We start from the raw sequence: 20,787 nt of genomic DNA, 5'->3' as shown, positions 1-20,787 counted from the left end.
TCTCATACAGAATAAGAACTGTATTAAGGGAGAGAGAGCCCGAGAATGAAAGCTGCTGAGCCAAGTAGGGAACTGAGGTGGGGTGTCTGTACAAAGCTGGAGGGAAAATCTTCTAGTCTCAAGTGCCTTTGACCTTTTCAGGGCCTGCAACAGGCACTCAGAGACTTCACACATACGAAGGTAAACACTTTCTTCTCCTGTCAGAAGTTAGTTCTTGTTTTTAAGCTTGTGATACAGTTTCCAGTACATTTATCATTTCAGCCATTTTTATCTTCTTAAAGAAGAGTTATTTTTTTAAATATTTATTTATTTGTTTACTGTATATGAGTGCTTTATCTGCATGTATACCTGCATCAGATCATGTTATAGATCATTGTGAACCACCATGGGAATTGAACTCGGCACCTCTGGAAGAGCAGACAGTGCTCTTAACCACTGAGCCATCTCTCCAACCCCCAAAGATTTATTTTTATTTACATGTCTCTGTATATACATGTATATGGGCACTCACAAAGGCCCGAGTGGGTTGGATTTCTTGGAGCTAGAATAATAGGTAGTTGTGACCTATTATGATGTTGGTGCTGGGAACTCAACTCAGGACCTCTGTAAAAGTGATACGTACTCTTGATAGACATCTATCTAGCCCCTCTTGGATCATCTTCATGGCTATCTGCAACCCTTACAAAAATGGTCACTGATTAGTTAGAATTCATTTATATTTTGATACTTTAAAATATCCCTTAGGGTTAAAAATACTTGTTGCCACGGTAGAGCTGGCCCTGGTGGGGGAAGCATGGGAGAGCTGGCCCTGCCCCTCACCTGTCATGAAGTGGCTTGGGTGTGCGGCTGGAGTGGAGGGGGGATGGAATGCCTTCCCTCTCCCTCAACACCTGAGGTAGTCAAGAGAGCTGGCTGGACCCTCACTGGCTTCAGCACTTCAGAGAGTGGCCCTAACCTCAGCTGGGCAGCACAGTGGAGCTGGCTTCTGTGAGATGGGTGTGGGTGAGCTGGACCAAGGGCATGAGAGCAGGAGAGCTGGCTCTGCCGGTTGCTGGCTATGACATTGAGTGAACTAGCCCTGGCAGTGCTGGAGAGCTGGCTCTGGTGGCGTGGTGCACAAGAGTTGGTGGGCTAACCAGCTCAGCTGCCACTCAGGCCCAGATCCAGGGCTTTGAGTTGACCCATTCCAAAATGTCCCTCATCTACAAGCTGCTGGAGCATCTGAAAGGGCTGGCTCTGCTGATACAAAGCCGCAGGATCTCCATGACACAGGGCAACAATGGGATACGGAAAAGGAGTCCCCCTGAGGATCCAGGATTGATAGTGTGGCAGAAGCCAGAGGCCTTGAAACAGACCAATGAGTCATTGTAATGAACCTTTGCAAGTAAAGACGTGCGGACAACAGGGTACATTGTGGGACACGCTGTGGCACACCACAGCTTCCACGATGAGAAGTTTTCTCTGCTTTGTTTTGTTTTGTTTCATTTATTTGCTTATTTTCTTCCCTGGGTGGTGGTTGAGGGCAGAGGGCAGACGCGAAGAGATGGGGAGATGAGTGGGATTTCACATCACATAACATGATGTGAAACTCATAAAGGATCAATGAAAGGTTTAAAGAAAATTCTTGCTGCCAAATCCAACAGTCCGAGAGTTCAGTCCCAGGGACTCACTCACATGGTAGAAGAAAAGCATTGACTTCTCAAGGTTGTTCTCTTACCTGTGGGCTACATAGCTTGCATGGCCCCATCCCAAACAACACGAATAACAACTAAATGTGATTTTTAAGACCTGTTTAAACAATAAAGGGATGTCACTGGCTTATTTACCAGTGAAAGTACAAGTACAGTGAAATCTGCCTTGATGGAGCCTTCAGGCCAATGGCTCAAATGATTTCAGGTTTCTCCCCATATTTTTTCTTTCCCCTCAGCTACACTGGCTTTATTTTATTGCTAATTTGCCTCTGGTGTTGGAGAGCAAACCCAGAGTGCTAGGCATGCTGGGTAAGCTCTCTCCACCTGAAGCCTTTTGTACTGGTTTTATTGCTTACAGAGTGTGTTCCTGGCAGCTCCAGTTGCCACGCTCTATTAAAAAAAAAAAAAGTTACCTTCCAAATCAGACCTCTTTATCTTTATGACCACTGTTCAAAGGAAGAGACTGCCTTGGAGTGTTCCCACTGGTGGAAAGGCAACTTCCTCTGCTTAGATACCTATTGTGGATATAAACATGGTTTTGTTTTGGTCTCAGGTGTGGGATGTGGGACTGATTTAGATGGTTCATAGCAGGAGACTGTGGGCTTCATGTGGGCTCTGAGAGGGCTCTGAAAGGGCTGGCTCAGATATGCCAGCTGCAGATAGTTTAAATATGAGTACTCTGGAGAGAGAATAAATGCCAGAGCCCAGAGAGTGAGGGGGCACTGAGAAAGAACAAGGCTGCTCCTGCTTTCCCCTTGCTGCTCCTGGTTGCTGTTGTGAAACAAGAAGATGGAGATCTCAAACAAGAATTAACTGGCTCCAAGGAATCTGATGACCCAAACCAGCAGGAAGCAGCTAAGAGAACTACGCTCCCTCTCCCACTAACCCTTTCTCTTTCCTACCTGGTATTGGAATGTTGGAAAGGATTGGAGTGGAGTAGGGAGAAAGAGAAATTAAAAAATGTAATTAAAGTTTTTAAAAAGTACACCAACTGATATCCCCAAATCTCTTTGTACCTAGTTGTTTTAGATGGGATTGCAGGCTTGTTTTAAAAAAATACCAGGATTCATGGTTAGGGTGGTTTAGGGACCACCCCAAAATTACAGCTGGTCCACCCCAACCAAATAAAATGGCTAGTACCCACATGACGGCTCACTGTGGTCCATAACTCCAGTTCTGGGACATCCAGCACTCTCTTTCGACCTTTGTGGGCACCAATCATACACAGACAAGCAAAGCACTCACGTGCATGCAAAAAACCACCTGCTCCCACCAAGACTTCCCACCCACCACCCAGAATAAAACTGCTTATTTTCTCCTCCTCGTCTACATTCTAGCAGGTGTTCTGGCCTCATTTTCCATTGCTGTTCATGATGTAATGACAGGAAGACGAGACACGGGCAATCACTAACCTTACGGTTTCAGTTTTCCCCTCCACACGAAGGGATCCTTCGGCGACTCTGAGCTACATCTAGAATTACTGATTCATGCCTACAAAAGTGAAGTTACCATGTGCTCAGCTGTGAAAACGTCACTACCTAGAGAAGCGGAAAAGTCAATTTCAGAATGTAAAGATAACTTTCAAGAGTGATTTTGAATAAGAATATCCCCTTCCCTCCCCATAGGCTTGTATGTTTGAATCCTTACTCATCAGAGAGTGGTGCTGCTTGGGAGGTGCTGCCTTGTTGGAGTATATGTGCCCTTGTTAGAGGAAGTATTTCACTCTGGGTGGGCTTTCAAAAAGGCCAAGCTGGGCCCAGTCACTGACTCTGGCTGCTGCCTGCCCGTCTGGATCTGGAACTCCTTTTGTTTTTTAAAGTTATTTATTTTTATGAATTACAGTTTATTCACTTTGTATCCCAGCTGTAGCCCCCTCCCTTGTCTTCTCCTAATCCACCTTCCTCCCTCTTCTCCTCCTTTGTCCCTCCCCCAGTCCACTGATAGGGGAGGTCCTCCTCCCCTTCCATCTGACCCTAGATTATCAGGTCTCATCAGGATGGCTGCATTGTCTTCCTCTGTGGCCTGGTAAGGCTGCTTCCCCCTCAGGGGGAGGTATCTGGGACTCTTGGATACTTCTCCAGCATCATGTCTGCCTGAGGGTCACCACGCTCCCTGCCATGGTGATCAAGGACTGAACTTTTGAAGCTGTAAGCTGGCCCCAATTAAGCACTTTCTTTCATGAGAGTTGCCATGGTCACGGTGTCTTTTCACAGGAATAAAACATTGACCAAGATGGTATGTGCTCGGGTGTGCTCTTATGAGTGTGTCCCGTACCCCAGCGCTGGAGTTCCAGGTGTTTGTGAGGCACCGGATGTGGGTGCTGGGAACTGAGCTCCGGTTCTCTGCAAGAGCCGTCCACTCTCTTAACTGCTGAATCATCTCTCCAGCCCAGCTTTAGATTCTGGACAAGAAAAATCCCAGTGACATATGGCCTTTACCTTGCTGCGCACCAGCTTAGTTCTCTGAAAAGTGAAAGTTTTCAATTTTCCACTGAGTGTATTCGTGCTGTTACATCAACAAAGCCACTCTTAAGCTAATCTTCTCAAATACATGGATGTTTCCAGAATGAGAGACCTTTGTTTTGGTTGCTCTGACACACATTTCCCATGCGCTCTCCTCTGAAGAGCTTGCTTCCTGAGAGTCTCTCTTTCCAAAGAGGATGACTAAAAGAACAATTAGAAATTTGCACCAAGAGAATCATATTATGCTTCTGTATTGAGTTCTTAAAATCCATTTAAAATTAAAACACAAAAGAGTCCCTAGAGGCATTCCATTTATGTTAAATGTTCTATCTATAGTCAGAGGAGAGGGTGGTTGCCTGGGAAGGGGTGGGAGGGCCTTTGTGTCTGGGCTTTTCTCAGGGTAATTGAGATTCATCCATGATGTCACATGTAACAAGACTTTATTATTTTTATTGGCGAGTAATATGAGATATAATTTTAATAAAGGATCTTGAAATTCATAAAGCAGGAGCGTGTTAATTCTGCTTAGTCTTTTCCTTAAGTATAATAACAGCATTTTTGGTCATGCTCACCTAATCACAGCAAGTTTTCGGCAGCCTGTTGGATACCGGGGATCATCTAATATGCTTGAATTTCCTGACTCCCCCTGTCTGACCTCGGCTAAGCAATGGAATGAGTGTGACTGCTCTGCTGGTTGCTCACAGCTCCAAGTTCTTTCCTGGGAGACACAAAGGCTGCAGGAAACTGTGACCCGTATTTAGGTGATGGCTTGCCTCCTTTTCTTTATCCTACCCTGGACCTTGACAACTGCTCACACAGCTAGACGAGACACGTAAGCCTCTCTGCTGACTTGCAAAACTTGAGAGGCGCAGGAAAGTCCTATTTTTGAGCACCAGAAGCTGGATTTTCCTCTTGGCTTTTCTCTGTTACACTTTTATCTCTCAAGGCAGAAGGATGTCTCGGGAAGACTAGGGTGAGAACCATGTATCCCGGCAGGCTAAAAAGAAAAGCACATTAATAATTTTCAAACTCCGAGTGTCACCTTCATCCTACAAAGCATCTTAGTTAATAGTTCCTAATTCACCCCAACCTATAATAAAATGACGGCTACCTAAAATCCAAAGCTCCTTCCCTAGCACCCTCTCCATGGCAGTGATGGCCATAGGCAATGTTTAGGAAGATGCGCTGTGGGCAGCGCTGCCTGTCTTGTTTAATTCCTACAATGAGCTCCTGTTGTGGGTACCATTATTTTACCCATGAGTCTGGGAGAGGTGACCTCAGAGTATAAAAGTGACAGGGCCAGAGGTCTGAAATTGGCTTTGTAGCTCTAGATGCCTCCTGTTCTCTACCATTTGATCACCATATATACAATGAGACCAGTCCCAGCCTAAACAGACCAATTTAGCCCATGTAGGGAGGAACTGGGATTTTTTTTTCTCTTTTCCTCCACCTTCAACCTAGATGCTTTCTATCAAGTGAAATTAATTGAATGTACAGTGAAATCTGGGCCGTCTATTAACAACAAAACTATAGTTTTCCAGTTAAACATATTTCATTGCTCCTTGGCACTGATGGTGAACTATTTATGGCAAATGACAATACTGCTTAGAGACAGTCACTGTTGAAATAAGAACAATGCACTGGACCTTGGCTTTGCAAAGTTAAGATAAAAAGCCAAGGTATGTGGCAATCAAGTTACAAATTCATATATCATTAACATATCATTGTTTACTTTTGCCCTAATTTCTTACCTGTATTTTATCCTTTATACTTAGTCTTTTAAAAAGCTTATGTGTATGGGTAATTTACCCACATGAATGTTGGTACACCTATGGCCATCGAGTCACTTAGAACTGGAGTCATAGATGCTCGTGAACTGCCCTGTGGATGCTGGGAATAAACCTGGATCCTCTGTAAGGGCAGCCAGCGTTCTTAATCACTAGCCATCTTTCCAGTCCCTATTTAAAAAAATTTTTTTAGAGCATCTGTAAATTTGCCCAGGAGTGGGGTTGGAGAGTTAGTAAACTAAGGAATAAATTAACAAACTGCTTTTATTTAGTAGTTTGTTGCAGACAGGGTCTAGTCAAATTGCCCAGGTTGACCTTGAATTTATTATGTGGCTCAGGTGGCCTGAACTCTCAGTCCTACCACTTCCGTCTTCTTACATGCTGGGATTACTAGTGAGTGCCACCATACTCAAGCTGGAAATAACTGTATTTAAGGGGTTAAATATACTTAGGAGATCAAGGCAGGATGATTGTGAGTTCAAGGTCAGTCTGGACTAACATAGCTAGTTCCAGGTCAGTCCGTGTTATATCAGAGATCCAGTCTCTAGAAGAAAAGAAAACAAAACAAAACAAAAATAAAAAACAAAAATCAATGTAAAGAAATAATAACCAAATTGTGTATATCACTTTGTAGTTCCTATACACTCTTCACTATTAACTCAGGTCTTTTCAGAAATCAGTTCTGCGATTATCCTGGTGTTGCCGGCCTCTGTCACAGTTCATCCATTTTAAAGGTACTTTGGTTGTTTAGAAAAAGAGATGGTCCTCTCCTCCAAGAGCTTGCAATGTGATGAATGGCTGTCATGTCCACGGATAAGCTCAGTGAACGTTTGGGAAGTAAATCTTCATCTCCACGAAGAATTTTGTGAGAAAAATCAAGTCTGGCGTCTGTCTGGAGCTGCAAGGTTGGGGCTTTGATGATGACCGTTAGCTGAGGCTCTTCCCTCCGTGTAGCATCTCAACCTGCAGGTCTCTTTACAGTGTGGTAGCTGGGTTCTAAGGCATCCAAACAGAGGCTGCCAGTATTTCAAAGACCTGGGCTTAGAAATCCTAGAATGAGTCTGTTAGAAAAAAAAAAAAAAAAGAAAGAAAGAAAGACAACAGAAAACAACCATCTCAGATTCAGGAGGAGTGGTATAAACACTCCCTATTCATGTAAGGCGTGGCCTGTCCACAGGTAAAAGGCAAGAATGATTGGCAGTCATTACCCAGGGAACCACTGCTATTATAACCACAGTTATTATTTTCCTCTTCTGGGAGTGACACGTGCTAAGGATCTTGCAGACCCAGAGATATTGAGCCATCCATGGCTGCCACGTGGAACAGGTCTGTTTAAAAATAAAACAGGCCCAGAGACAAGCAGATCTGAAAGGTGGAGGAGGAATGACCAAATGCAGCATTTCACTGAAGTGGAACAGAAAGGTTGTCCAGCAGGCAAGGTTTGGAGTCATGCCATTCTTGGCTTTGCTTTTAGCCACATGACTTTGGGGAATGGCCTTGGTAGTGCCAAGCCTCAGATTATCCTCTATAAAATCTGGATAGCAGTGGTAGCTGCCCTCATACAATTGCTGTGAGGTCCAAATGTGAGAACATTTATGAGTTTGCTAAAGTTCTGGGAGCAGTAATAATGCTTCAGTAATAACCATTGTGCATATAGTTCTACACCATATAGAGACTTCTTAGTCAACAATGAGACATATGCGCAATGATGGTCCCATAGGCTATCTTGTTAAATGATGTCATAGCCATTTTAGTTGTTTAAGTATGCTCCAGTGTATTTGCACGACAATGAAGTTACCTAACAATATATTTCTCAAACTCTGGCCACTTCATTAAGCAACGTATGACTGTACAGAGATAGGCACGTTGACCTTTCCTCTACAGAAATTCTCCTTTCTGTGCTAGACCTTAAAGGTCAAACAAATGTGAGGTTCCAATCCTTTCAGGGCTGGGTTGGAAACCCCTTAACACACAGATCAATAAATCTTACATGTTAGAAGTCTTCTAATTAACATGTTCTGATTTCCACTGGAAACATAGGAAATAAAAAATAACTGGTGCTTAAGTTAGAGGGAAGGAAAATGACAGTTGGTAGGTTTCCTGTTCTTAGGAATGTAGGTTGGATACGGGATTAAAGAGCCCATCCCCTGTAGCCCTGACAGCGGAATGGCACTATTGAATGCATCACTTTCCTTTTTATTAGGCTGATTCCTATTGCATGTAGTGGCTACTCAGAGGCTGTTCACAGAGATGAGCTAAACCCACTTGACCCCGTCTGTGACACGGAGTACTTTGTCTTTTCTGCATATGTGTGTGTTGTACAACTGTTAACTCACAGGAGATTATTCCTTTTGATTTTACTCAGTCAGGTTGGTGCTTGATTCAGTGTCTGTAGTTGGTTGATGTCAGAGATCAACATTGCATTCTCTCTCTCACACACAAACACATATACACACACCACATTTTTCATCACTGACATCAACTCCACTATAACATATTGTACAACCGTTTAATCATCATCATCATCAATCTTCACTATCATTATTTTCAAAGAATGTTAGCATTTAACAACCCCCCCTCCAGTGTTTTTCAAGCCACCAGGACACAGGCACCCCCAAAACACTAAAACCCTTAATATACTCCTCAGCCCTTCTGCTGAAGGCTTTGGCCTTTAGGATGGCAGGTTGCTTAAAGAGTTTTCCCTTCCCTGGAGCGTGGTAGTTGCTCCTTGCACCAACCACATCAGTGATTGGGGCAAGATTCCAGTCTTGCTCTTGGTGGCATTTACCATGTCTGCTCACTGACCAGCATTCACGGTTTATCCAGGTCGACAGTTGAGCAGAAGCACCTCTTTAAGTGATAATGTCCCGTATCAAGTTTCCAAAAGTCACCTGGAGGGTATTCGTCAAAGCTGAAGCAAAGTGGTGACTCATTCCTCATTACCTGGGCCTCCCCGCTCCTTCTGGTGCTAATGCAGCTGGGGCAGGCTTGGCCAGGAAGCCTCTGGGTCTTCCTCAGTCTAGGTGACATGGTGGTCACCGATAGAGAAAAGCAAGATTCTCTTCATTATTATTATTTTTTTTTAAATGAGCGTTAGAATCAACGTCTCGGGTTAAAGAAGGCTAGCTTGGAAATGAAAAGATTATTGAGACCCGATGCATCCTGATCAGACTGGTTAGACAAGGTTGTAGAGGGAATCTGTTGAGGCAAAAACCAGCCAGCTGGAACCCTGCTGTCTGCAGAGCCCATAATCCAGCACTTCTTTGCAAAGGGACCAGCCCTGAGAGGACCGATTGCTTCTAGTTAACTGAGTAATTAGAAGTATCAGTCCCCGAGATTCCTCAGAAACAGCACAAATATTCCAGCTTTGGTGAAATAGCTTCTCTTCTTGCTTGTCACTCTTGCTTGTCTTGTTAAATCAGTAGTATTCATAGATTCATTCATGAGTAACTATTTTTACATACATACACATACACACACGCAATCAACACCCATAAATCATTTCAGGTGTTAGGTACTATGCTGCTAATTGTTTCCTTAATGTTCCTGTGGAGGAGGCTCTTCCACTACCCCACTGTACAGATAAGAAATTGAGGGTGCAGAGAAGTTAAACTTGTCCAAGTGCACACAACTGTTGTTATAGGGCCTGGATCCAACCTGTGGAGTGTTTGACACTGCAGTGGAGGCTCTGAAAGACAATGAGTGACGACCCACACAACCATGTTTGCACAATAGGGTGAAGCCAGCTCTGTGGGAGACATGCAATCTGAGACCCAAAAGCAAGAACCATCAGTGAAGGGTTGGAGAGATGGCTCAGTGGTTAGGGACACTGGCCGCTCTTCCAGAGGACCTGAGTTTAGTTCCCATAACCCACTCTATCTCCAGGTCCCAGGGCATCTGAAACTCTTTCTGGACTTGGCAGGCACTGGTACTCACATGTTTAACCATCTCCCTGCCCCCCATAGACACCTAATTAAAAATAAAATGATTCTTTAAAAAAAGAACTGTCTACTCCCAAGACAAGTGAACTCACTGCCACAAAACTGCAGAGTGACACATATCACAGAGTCTCACATCTCCACCATTTCTGCATCTTTACGTGAAACTGACCTAAAGCCCAAGCCAAAACCAAGGTGGGTTTCCATCTTCATGTCCGTAACTGGTTCATACCATTTCCTCTTTGCTACTTTTTCATTTTCGTAGTATGCTTTCTCTTTTCCTGGCTCCTCCCTCCACTTTACCCTCTTTAAATGTGCTATCTATTTATGGGACTGTATGTGTGCCTGCCTGTGTGCCCAAGGAGGTGAGAGACATGTCAGGTCTCAGAAGCTGAAGTTTCAGGCAGCTGTGAGCTGCCCCTCGTGGGTGCTGGGAACCAAATTCAGGTCCTCTGTGAGATCAACATATGCTCTTAACCACTGAGTCATTTCTTCAGCCCTTGGCTCTCTTTCTTGGCACGCTGTATTCGCCACAGCTGGCAATCTCTCCACCTTACAATGACCTTGTAGAAACTACAAGCAAAGTAAGCTTTGGCTTGTCAGTCTGCCTTTGCCTGTGGACCTTTGCCTGTGCAGAACCTTTTAAAAACACCATTTGGTGTTTATAGAAGACAGTGTAGGTACTATTTTCTTACCAAAAAGAAGTCTTTCCACTTCCTGATTGTGGACACACCTGTTTCATACTCCTGTCTTTTCTTTTCTTTTTTTTTTTTACTCCTGTCTTTTCTGCCATCATGGATTGTGCCCCTTCTTAAATGTGAGACAAAAGAGACCATTCCTCCCTACATCACTTCTTGTCAGGTGTTTGGCTATGGCAATAAGAAAAGTAAGCAATACAGGGGCATGTTACCAAGGAGTGAGTGCAAGGGCCAAAGTCATGTTTTAAGTTTCAACCACTGTGCCTAAGAGACCCATGAGGCGAAAAAGCCTCTAACCTGTAAGCCCAAGGACAGATACTTCTCAAAATGCTGACAGTTGTTGTTTGTGTAAGATAGCAAGCCGAAAGGCTTTGCTTCCCTAAACAAGTTTGCATGACCCAACTGTCCCAGATGTGCTTGATCAAGTGTGGGCGGGAGGTACACAGGCAGAAAGCACATCAGGATAAAGGCTTGTTCCTGATTGGACCCTGGTGGGAAATATGTGGCCTTATGGCTTTGCCTTTATAAACCTTTGCAAAAGGTGACTCGTTGCCATTTTCTGGGAACCCCAGAATGGACCTGGCAAGGGTCCATCATCCTGGTCAGTGTTGCATTAAAGCTTGCTTCATATTTGGCTTGAAAATTGTGACTGGTGGGATGAACTCGAGGCCACTGTTGAGACAAACCTGACCATGTGGGTTGTAGGCCCTTTGAACTGGCTTCCGTGAGGACTGTGGAAGAATCTGGAGATGGAGGCTGGAGAAGCCTTCTGACACTGTCAAAGCTAGAGTCTCGTGGGAAGAAGGAATCTTAACTCAAGAATTATCTTGATCAGATCGGCCTGTGGCCATGTCTGTGAGGCTTTTCTGTAATTGCTAGTTGATGTGGGTGCAACCATTCCTAGGCAGGTAGGCTTGGGCTGTGTAAGAAAGGCATCTAACTAAATTTGAGCCTGGGAGCAAGTCAGTAAAGCAGCATGCTCTGTGGTTCCTGACTGGACCTCCTTGGTGACCCTTGGTGACGGGTTGTTATCTGGAAATATGAACCAAATAAGCCCTTTTTTCTCCAAGCTGTTAGGAATCTGCGTGACTCTGCTTTGAAGGCAGGAGTCATTATGCTGGATTGTTAAAAATACGTTCCAAAGTCTGGAGAGATGGCTCAGAGGTTAAGACCACTGGCTGCTCTTCCAGAGGTTCTGAGTTCAAATTCCAGCAACCACATGGTGGCTCACAACTATCTATAATGAGATCTGGTGCCCTCTTCTGGCATACATACAGGCAGAACAATGTATATAATAATAAAAGAAAAGATTGATGGTTATCCTGGCACCTTCAGTGGCTTAGATGGTCAAATGATCTGAACAACAACAAGATGAAAGTTTCCATTAATTCTAGGAGCTGAGTTTAAGTCTCTTTTTCCTGCCCCAACCCATGACCTTGACTTGGTTTTAAGAATACTCAAACTGTCCCTAATTACATGGCTACCAAATGGTGGTGGCTATTTTTTTTTTTTTTTTCCGAGACAGGATTCTCTGTGTACTTGGCTGTCCTGGACTCACTTGGTAGACCAGGCTGGCCTCAAACTCACAAAGATCTGCCTGCCTCTTCCTCCCAGAGTGCTGGAATTACAGGTGTGTGCCACTGTGCCAGACATGATGGCTGTTGTTTTGGGGGATTTTTCTGTACCTCTTTACTGCTCCATTGCCTCTCTTCTGTAAACCTGCTTTGCATCTACTCATGATTTCACTCCTTATAAGGGCCCTTAGACATATACTCAGGGCTGTTTTCTTTCGACTGACGTAGGAGGTGGTCACTGGCCAATTCTTGGGTGCACCCCTGAAAAAAAATCAAGCTTGCTTCAAATTTGGGTCAAAATTTCAGTAGTGGTCTTTTTCTCAACCGGTGGGATTAACAGTCGCTTTTTTTTTTTTTTTTTCCTTCAGGGTTCTAACTTGTGATAAGTAAGAACAAACACTGTAAGCAAGGCTTAATGGACCAAAATGCTGAGACAAAATTAGACAGTGGAGGCCTGACTCCTGAGGCTTTAGAGGAGGACAAGCACTCTGTTGGAAACTGGGCTAAAAGGCCATCCATGTGCTCTGCGAGGAAGCCACGTGCATCCCGAGGACTCGAGACTGGATTTATGAGAAAAGGAGACTTTAAGACAGGGTCACGTTCTGGTTGTGTCACCATCGCTGCTCATTGCTCTTATCCAGGTCTATGGTTTGAGGGCTGGGCGGGTCACATATCAGATGTCCTGCATATCAGATATTTGCATTATGGTCTATAACAGTAGCAAAATTACATTTATGAAGTAGCAACGACGTAATTTTGTGGTGGTGGTGGTGGGGTCGCCACAACACGAGGAGCTGTATTAAAGGGTTGTAGCATTTAGGAAGGTTGAGAGCCACCGATTTAGGTGAAGAAAGGAGCCGGCAGCTGTAATTGTTCAAGAGGCGAGGAGTGCTCTTTCCGGGGGAAAGACCACATCTAAAGAAGATCCCATCTTGTAAAAATCCACTCACTGGAGACACTTTGCCACAGTGGTGATTTTCCGTTATTGTGTCGCACGCCTCAGGTGGCCCAGCTCCTTTTGAGCTTTCTCTCACCGTGACCAGAAAAGCAGCAGGAGGGCAGTTAGCCATGCCACATGGCCTGAAGGCTGCTCTGTCTTGAAATTTTCCTTCATCAAACAAATGGGTCCATTTGCTTCCCGATTTAGCCTTCACCAGGTTCTCAGGACATAGAGTCTTTGCCTGAACTACCACGCAAATGGCCTCAGCCCAGTTCCTGGTTGAGCTGTTGTTTGCCGGTGAAGAAGCCTCTTGAGCCAGCCTCCAGTGTCAGCAATGCTCTTCGCATTCTGGTTTTCCAGCTCCCACCATAACAGCCCATTAAACTCTGTCCATACCATTCCAGGGCTTTTAACTCAAGGTTCCAACCAGTTGCAAAGGTCTAAGGATCATATGGCCAAGTTTCTCATAGCAATTGCTCTACCGCCTCACTTTCTTCATTAGCTAACTTTTCTGGATGCTGTGACAAAACACCCAACCAAAGGCATCTTAGGATGGAAGAGCAGTTTGTTTTGTCTTGAATTAAGAAGGGATTGTCTGGCATTGGTGGTGCACACCTTTGATCCCAGCACTTAGGAGGCAGAGGCAGGCAGATCTGAGTTTGAGGCCAGCTTGGTCTACAGAGCAAGTCCCAGGTAAGCAAAGGCTACACAGAGAAATCTTGTCTAGGGTGGGTGTGGGTGTCACGGCAGGAGCTGGTCACATCTCGCTCACAGTCAGGAAGCAGACAGAGATGAATGTGGCGCCCACCTTGCTTACTGCTTTTCAATCCCAGGACCCCAGAGGAGCACGGATGGGCCCCACCACATTTAGGGGCGGTTTCTCACATGGGTTAACTCAATTTAGAAATTCCTTCACAGACAAGCCCAGAAATTCGTCACCTAGGTGACTCTGGATCATTGAGTTGACAGTCACTATTAACCATCACACCCACGGGTAGAAATTACCATAACTTTGTGTTTTTCAACATTCCAAATGATACTACAACGATCGGCTGTGAGTCTGTTCTTGCAGACAGGTGCCAGACTCTCTTAAAGAGCAAATTCCTGGAAATGGCAGTGCTGGGTCATAATGTGTACGGACAGGCAGTTTTAGATGACTCCACCGCTTGTCCTCCCTGTGGCTGCCCCAGTTTTCATCCACATCCTCTGGGTTTGAGAATTTTCACTTCCTTCTGACCTTGACGATGCTTGCCACTGCCAGGTATTTTGATATTTGTCGGTCTTAGTGCTAAAAATATTTTCTCACCGTTTCTCTCTCTCTCTCTAGGGTCTCACTTTCAATCATTAGGCTGGGCTGGCCTTGCTTTTGTAGATCCTCCTTCCTCTGCCTTCAGAGTGTGGGGTTAAGGGTGAGCAGCACCAGCACCACCCATGACCTTTTTCTCACTCTTTTCTAAAAGATAGAGATTTAGCTTGTCAACTCAATTTCTTTATTGATCTGTAAATCAGATGGACATTTTCTATTTCTTTTTGTAATCCATCTTCCGAGTATATCACACATCTGTGCAGCAGCCCACCCGTTATATGGGGCTTTAGGGATTGAACCCAGGACTTCATGCGTGTTAGGCAAACACTTGACCAGCTGAGCTAAATCTCCAGCCTTTATTAATTTCTTGAAATTTTCTTCTATTTCCCTCTTTAGAATAAGATATATATATATATGTATATATATATTACGCACACACATATATATTTTTTAGATTCTGACTTTCTCTTTTAGTGGTTTTCACATAAATAGCCACTAGTCTGTTGTTTTAGCCAGATGTTTGCTTAGTCATTGTTAGAATCTTGCTATCTTGCCCAAGCTTGTCTAAGACTCCATATGAGCCTAAGGTGTCCTTAAACTCAACCAAGATCCTCTTGCCTCAGGCTATTTGTGCTGGGATTTGAGATTGCAAACATAGATCACTATATCCAGCTAAAAGGTATAAATTTTATCTTCATTCTAGTATTGGCTACTTCATAAAGGTCTAAGTATCTGGAACTTACTCTGTAGACCAAACTGGCCTCAGCCTCACAGAGATTTGTCTGTCTCTGACTTCTGAGTGCTGGGATTAAGGGCATTTGCCTCCCCCCTTCCTAATTCTACTGTTCCTAAGACCATTTGTCTACCAAGTGGCAAAATCTATCTAGAAATCACTTTCATTTGGTAGTAACACATATGCAGACTTGAGTTCATTTGGATATGCTTACCATTCCATAGAATGAGTGACTTCAGTGATGAGATTTGTGCCAGGGAGAGTGGAGTATCCTCAAAATCTTTCTCAGTAGTCGGCGGGCTACTACAGTTGGAGCTCTGTTCTTGCTCTTCTTGTGTCTTGAACATTGATTCTATGTGTGCTTTGTTTCCTTGCAAGCTTGTGCCTCATGCTTTACTATAAAGATATTGACACACTTTCCAGAAAGCTGATTGCCTTTTGTTGATACCTTTGGCTCTTGATTGACAGGTTGGGAGTGGATCCCCGCTGCCTCTGTGTCAATGATAGCTACTGCCTTTGTGTGTGTGTGTGTGTATTTCTGCCCCAGGGCAGGGTCCTGCTCTTGTTTAGATTGCCGGAAGATGCAGTATGTAAGGTACACTTCCTGCAGAATTGCTGCAGCTGCAGCTCCCATTGTCCCTTGGTCTGCACAGAGCATGCCAAGGGCTGCATCTGGAGAAGGGACATTTGATAAGTACCACTGCTGAGTCTGGGGGACAGCCCTGGTCTGTGTGAAAGCAGACTGCTTTGTACAGTCTTGGATTTGCTTTTCACAGGACTCTGACCTGTTTGTTACATCCCTTTTTCTACGAAGCTGTTCTATGAATAGCTGCAGTGAACAGATGATGACGTAACACACCCACACCCCCCAGAGAAGCTGCTTATCCTACAGAGGAAGGATGTTATTCCTGAGGTCTGGTATTTGAAATTTCAGTCCGTGTATCTGCCTGCCCATGTAGTCTTTGATTTGGGTTGGTTTTGTGGCTAAGGTTGGGACTGAAGTTGCACAGATTTTAGCTTGCTGCTTCAGCCTTCCAACCATGAGCTCCCAAAAGAAGGAGTTTGTGGACAGCTTCCACCCACTGGAATCCCAAGAAAACAACCAAAGGCTCACTGAAGGTGAAGAGGACCAAAGTGTCATCTCTGTTCCCGAAAGAAAGCCCAGCCTTCAGCCGGGAAACAAAGAGTATATTGAAGGATGAGATGCTGGCGGAATAGCTTGGCTAAACAAGCTATTCCTCCAGCAACAGCGATTATTGCCTCGTCACTCAAAGGTAAGAGTAGAAGGGAAAATAGCACAGAAGGCAGCAAGCAGGTAAGAGTTGAGAGAGGGAAGTATGTAGTTCAAAAGCCAGCAAGGAACCATGTGATCTTCTGCTGACTCCGAAAAGGAACTTCACACTAATTTTGGATATGCAATCATCAAGCTGGGCGTACGCCTTTAATCCCAGCACTTGGGAGGCAGAGGCAGGTGGATCTGAGTTTGAGGCCAGTCTGGTCTACAGGTGGAGTTACAGGCTAGCCAGGGCTACACAGAGACTCTTTATTGAATATAGCCAATAAAGACATGGTGGTCTTTAATCTCAGCATGCAGGAGGCAGAGGCAAGTGGATCTCTCTGAGGTTAAGGCTAGCCTAGTCTAGCTCCTGGCAAGTTCCAGGCCAGCCAAGAATACGAACAATCGAACAAACCAACCTCTCGATGCTGTAAGTGGAACAGCTGGGAATCTGAGCCAGGTTGGCTTTGAGTATCACTCTATACTGCTTTAAAATGGGCTGATGTCTGTAATCAAGCAGTTCAAAGGCTGCACGTGTGATTGCAAGCTATTTGTGCCAGGTCCACCCTCTTCACCCTCCTTGAGCCAGAAAAGGACAAATATCATTCCTTGGCTTTCTTGTGGAGTTCTATAAGAAAACACAGTTGAAACCATTTAATAACAGGAAGCCTGCCCTGTCTTGAGTTCAAGTCTATATTGAATTGTTTGTGGTGACCTGTTTTAAGAGCTGCAGACTGACCTGAACTTCAGCTTAAGTTTTACTCCATCTCCTGTCCTTCCTGGAGAGTTTCCTTTTACCTTGTTTTTTCTCCCATAGCTTACCTCCCCTGGCTTTCCTAGGCTGCCCGATGTCAGGCACAGCTTTCTGCCTGAGAGTACAAACTCTCCCTTCTTCTTGACTGTGTTGCCAGTATATCTTCGACCTCTCTGGCTCAACTCAGTCCCTGGGACAGTCAGCCTCCAGCCCTTCCATTCCAAAGCAATACAGCCACCTTCCCTTCTTTGTTGAAAAGATAGGTTATAATTTGGGGGGGCCTTTTCTATTCACCTACTCTAAGAGACAGATTAATTAATAGACAGATTAATAAACTAATAGACAGCTAGGTTACTTATTAATAGATGGATTGATTAGGTTTATTAATACGCTTTAGGCTCTATAACTGAGGGTTCTATGTTTTAATATGCCCAGCCACATGCCCCGAATTACTTACCCTGTTGTTCCTGCCTGAGCTGCATCTGCTCCATCGGGTCAGTCCTCGTGGCTAGGCTGGGAACGGAAGTCCTGCCCCCTGTCCTCTCTCCATCAGCTGTAGGCAGAACAGCTTCTTTATTAACCAATCAGAGATAACTGGGGAGGAAAGTTCACACAATATTGATCGCTGAACAGGACAATGCCCACTTCCGGACTGCAACCAGATCTCAGGGCCCAGAATTCAGCATCTGAGAACACTGCACACCAGACCTCTACATCCCTCCTTTCAGGGTCTGACGCTCCTGAGTGGGAAATGCACTGATCAGTGTTCATGTGACCCCACACCAGTGCACGTACGCCAGGGTTGCAACTATATGCCAAGTAAACAGAGTTTTAAAAAGTTTATTACGTCTTAAAAATTTATTGTGTGTGCATACAAGTACGTGTGCACATGATACTAGTGGTGGCCAGAGGACAACTTTTTTCTTTCCTTTCCTTTTATTTTATTTTATTTTTTGGTTTTTTTGAAACAGGGTTCCTCTGTGTAGCCTTGGCTGTCCTGGACTCACCTTGTAGACCAGGGTGGCCTTGAACTCACAGAGATTCGACTGCCTCAGCCTCCCTGAGTGCTGGGATTACAGGCGTGAGCCATCGTGCCTGGCTCAGAGGACAACTTCCCTGCAGGAATCAAAGCTTCTCTTCTACCATGTAGGTCCTGGGACTCGAACTCAGGTCATGAAGCTGGGGCCTTTACCTGCTGAGCCATCCTGCTGGTCCCCTCAATAGAGATGCGAGACTGTGAGACAAGAGTCCTAGCATAGATGTGCATTTGATGCTGGTGTACTCACTGCGGGACTGTCTCCTCAGAAGTTGAAGAGGGCGTTAGAGGTGGCCTTATGGATAAGGTGAAGACTTACCTGAATCTAAAAGAATGTGTAGGAGTTTCCATAATCTCCCACCAGCTGGGTTGCTATGGTTATAGCTATAGTCGGCAACTAAAACTTAAAGAAAGAGTAGGAGGGCAAGGAAAGGTGAGAAAGTGCAAGGGAGGATAATTTGGGAGTTTTGTACTCTCAGTCTACACAATTCCTTAAGGTGGAGGGAAGGATCTGTTTTTCACTAGGTTCTTCCACTAACAGGGAGAAACTCTTTACATTTCATAAGAGGAGATTATAATGTGAATAATTATCATTTCCCGTAGTAATTACTATGGATCAAAGGCAGTTATACTGTGTCCGTGGGCATTGTGTACAAGGGTTCTTTATTTTTTTAATTTTATTTTTTCCCCACAATTTATTCATTATATATCCCAATTGAAGGCCCCTCCCTCAATTCCTCCCAGTCCTTCCCTCTCTCCCTCTTCCCCCCATCCCCTTCCCCCAGGCCACTGAAAGGGGGAGTTCTGCTTTGCCATCTGCCCATAGACATCAGGACTGCCTGGATCCTCTTCCTCTGTGGCCTGGCAAGGCCGCATCGCCAAGCGCAGGTGATTAATAAGCAGGCAATGTAGTTCACGACAGAGGCAGCCCCTGCTCCCCTTACTTGGGAATCTACATGGAGACTGAGCTGCCAATCGGCTACATCTGAACAGGGGGTCTAGGTCCTCTCCATGCATGGTCCTTGGTTGGTGCATCAGTCTCTGCCGGACCCCCTGGGCTCAGATTTTTTTTTAGCTATGTTAATTTCCTTGTGGGGCTCCTGTCCCCTCCATGTCCTTCTGTTCCCACCCCCTTCTTCTTCCATAAGACTCCCAGCACTTTGCCCAAGGTTCGGCTGTGAGTCTCAGCGTCTGCTTTGCAACCCCGTTGGGTGGAGCCTTTCCGAGGAATGTCTATAGTAGGATCCCATCTTGTTACCTCTCTTCCACCGCTTCTGGTGTCTGTTCTGTTTGCCAGATGTCCACATGTAGAAAAATGCAAATAGACCCATATCTATCACCCTGCACAAAACTGAAGTCCAAGTGGATCGAAGACCTCAACATAAAACCAGACTCACTAAATCTGTTGGAAGAAAAAGTGGGGAAGAGCCTTGAACTCATTGGTACAGGAGACAGTTTCCTGAACAGAACATCAACAGCTCAGGCTCTAAGATCTCCAATTAACAAATGGGACCTTGTGAAACTGAAAACCTTCTGTAAAGCAAAGGACACCATCACCAGAACAAAACAACAGTCTACAGACTGGGAAAGGATCTTCACCAAGGGTTCCTTCTCGCTGGATACAATCTTCTCTTGGCTCTCATACTGCGTTGTTCGAGGCTCCCCCTGCTGGCGATAACTGGAAACGCAGTTTCCATTTTTCCTTGTCTATGGCGCTGCATATCCTTTAGATTCCCTAGAAGCCAAAGGCGCGAAGAGGTATTCTAAGGTTGTAAAGCTCACGCTGGTTTGGTTCTGTCGGGTGGACAGCAGTGAAGGGCTTGGAGCGTGGCAAAGCTGGTCATGCCAGACAGTGGCCAAATTCAGACCTAGGGCTCCTGTCCTCTGCTCCTACAGTAACCGCAGTTGCTGCAGATGTGGGTGGGAGACTGCGAGGGTGGCCCCCACTTTCCTCGGGCCACACCCACCGAGTGGACCCACAACAGCGATTCTCATTTTATTGCTTCATGGAGTCACGGCCCCAGGAAGCCAGGCTGCTCCAGGATGGGAAATTTGTCCCCATTTCTCTTCCCCACTGCACCAAATGGCAGCATCAGGTGCTGAGACGCAGCCCAGTGCTTGCTTTGCAGGAGCCACTGCGCAGCCGCTGAGGCGGGTCCCAGCTCATCAGCTTCCTGCTAGCAGTTTTTCAAGAAGGTCAAGCGTGCTCCGTTGAGAGTCCTTTGTCACTGCTAAGAGGCTGGGCCACCGGGATTGTTGTTTTTAACCATCATTAACTTATTTACGAAAGGCACTGGGCTGTCTTAGTTGGGGGTCACTACTGCTGTGTGAAACACCGTGACCAAAGCAACTTGGGAAGGAAAGTTTATTTGGCTTACACATCCTGAATCAGAGTCCACCGAGGGAAGCCAAGGAAGGAACTCAAACCAGGCAGGAACCTGGAGGCAGGAGCTGACGCAGAGGCCACGGAGGGGCGCTGCTTACTGGCTTGTTCACCATGGCTCGCTTATCCTGCCTTCTTACAGAACTCAAGGCCACCTGCGCAGGGATGGCACCCCTCACAATGGGACGGGCCCTTCCCAATAAGCAATT

At 45.3% G+C, this 20,787-nt stretch overlaps 1 long non-coding RNA gene across 4 annotated transcripts; it reads right to left on the bottom strand.

Moving 5' to 3' along the window:
- Positions 1-4,583: 4,583 nt before the first annotated feature.
- Positions 4,584-17,699, bottom strand: LOC132648934 (uncharacterized). Of its 4 annotated transcripts, none has more exons than XR_009587330.1 (4): positions 17,617-17,674; positions 16,825-17,033; positions 15,344-15,801; positions 4,584-7,001 (listed from the first exon to the last, which is right to left on the bottom strand). It is a non-coding gene; the product is annotated as an uncharacterized LOC132648934 (long non-coding RNA). The 4 variants fall into 4 exon arrangements; XR_009587332.1 differs by having other exon boundaries at positions 15,344-15,525; XR_009587331.1 differs by lacking the exon at positions 15,344-15,801.
- Between the last annotated feature and the right edge of the window lie 3,088 nt (positions 17,700-20,787).

Source organism: Meriones unguiculatus, chromosome 18 (genome assembly GCF_030254825.1).
Source record: "Meriones unguiculatus strain TT.TT164.6M chromosome 18, Bangor_MerUng_6.1, whole genome shotgun sequence".
Taxonomy (NCBI): Eukaryota; Metazoa; Chordata; class Mammalia; order Rodentia; family Muridae; genus Meriones; species Meriones unguiculatus.
This window is presented reverse-complemented; position numbering and strand designations above follow the sequence as displayed.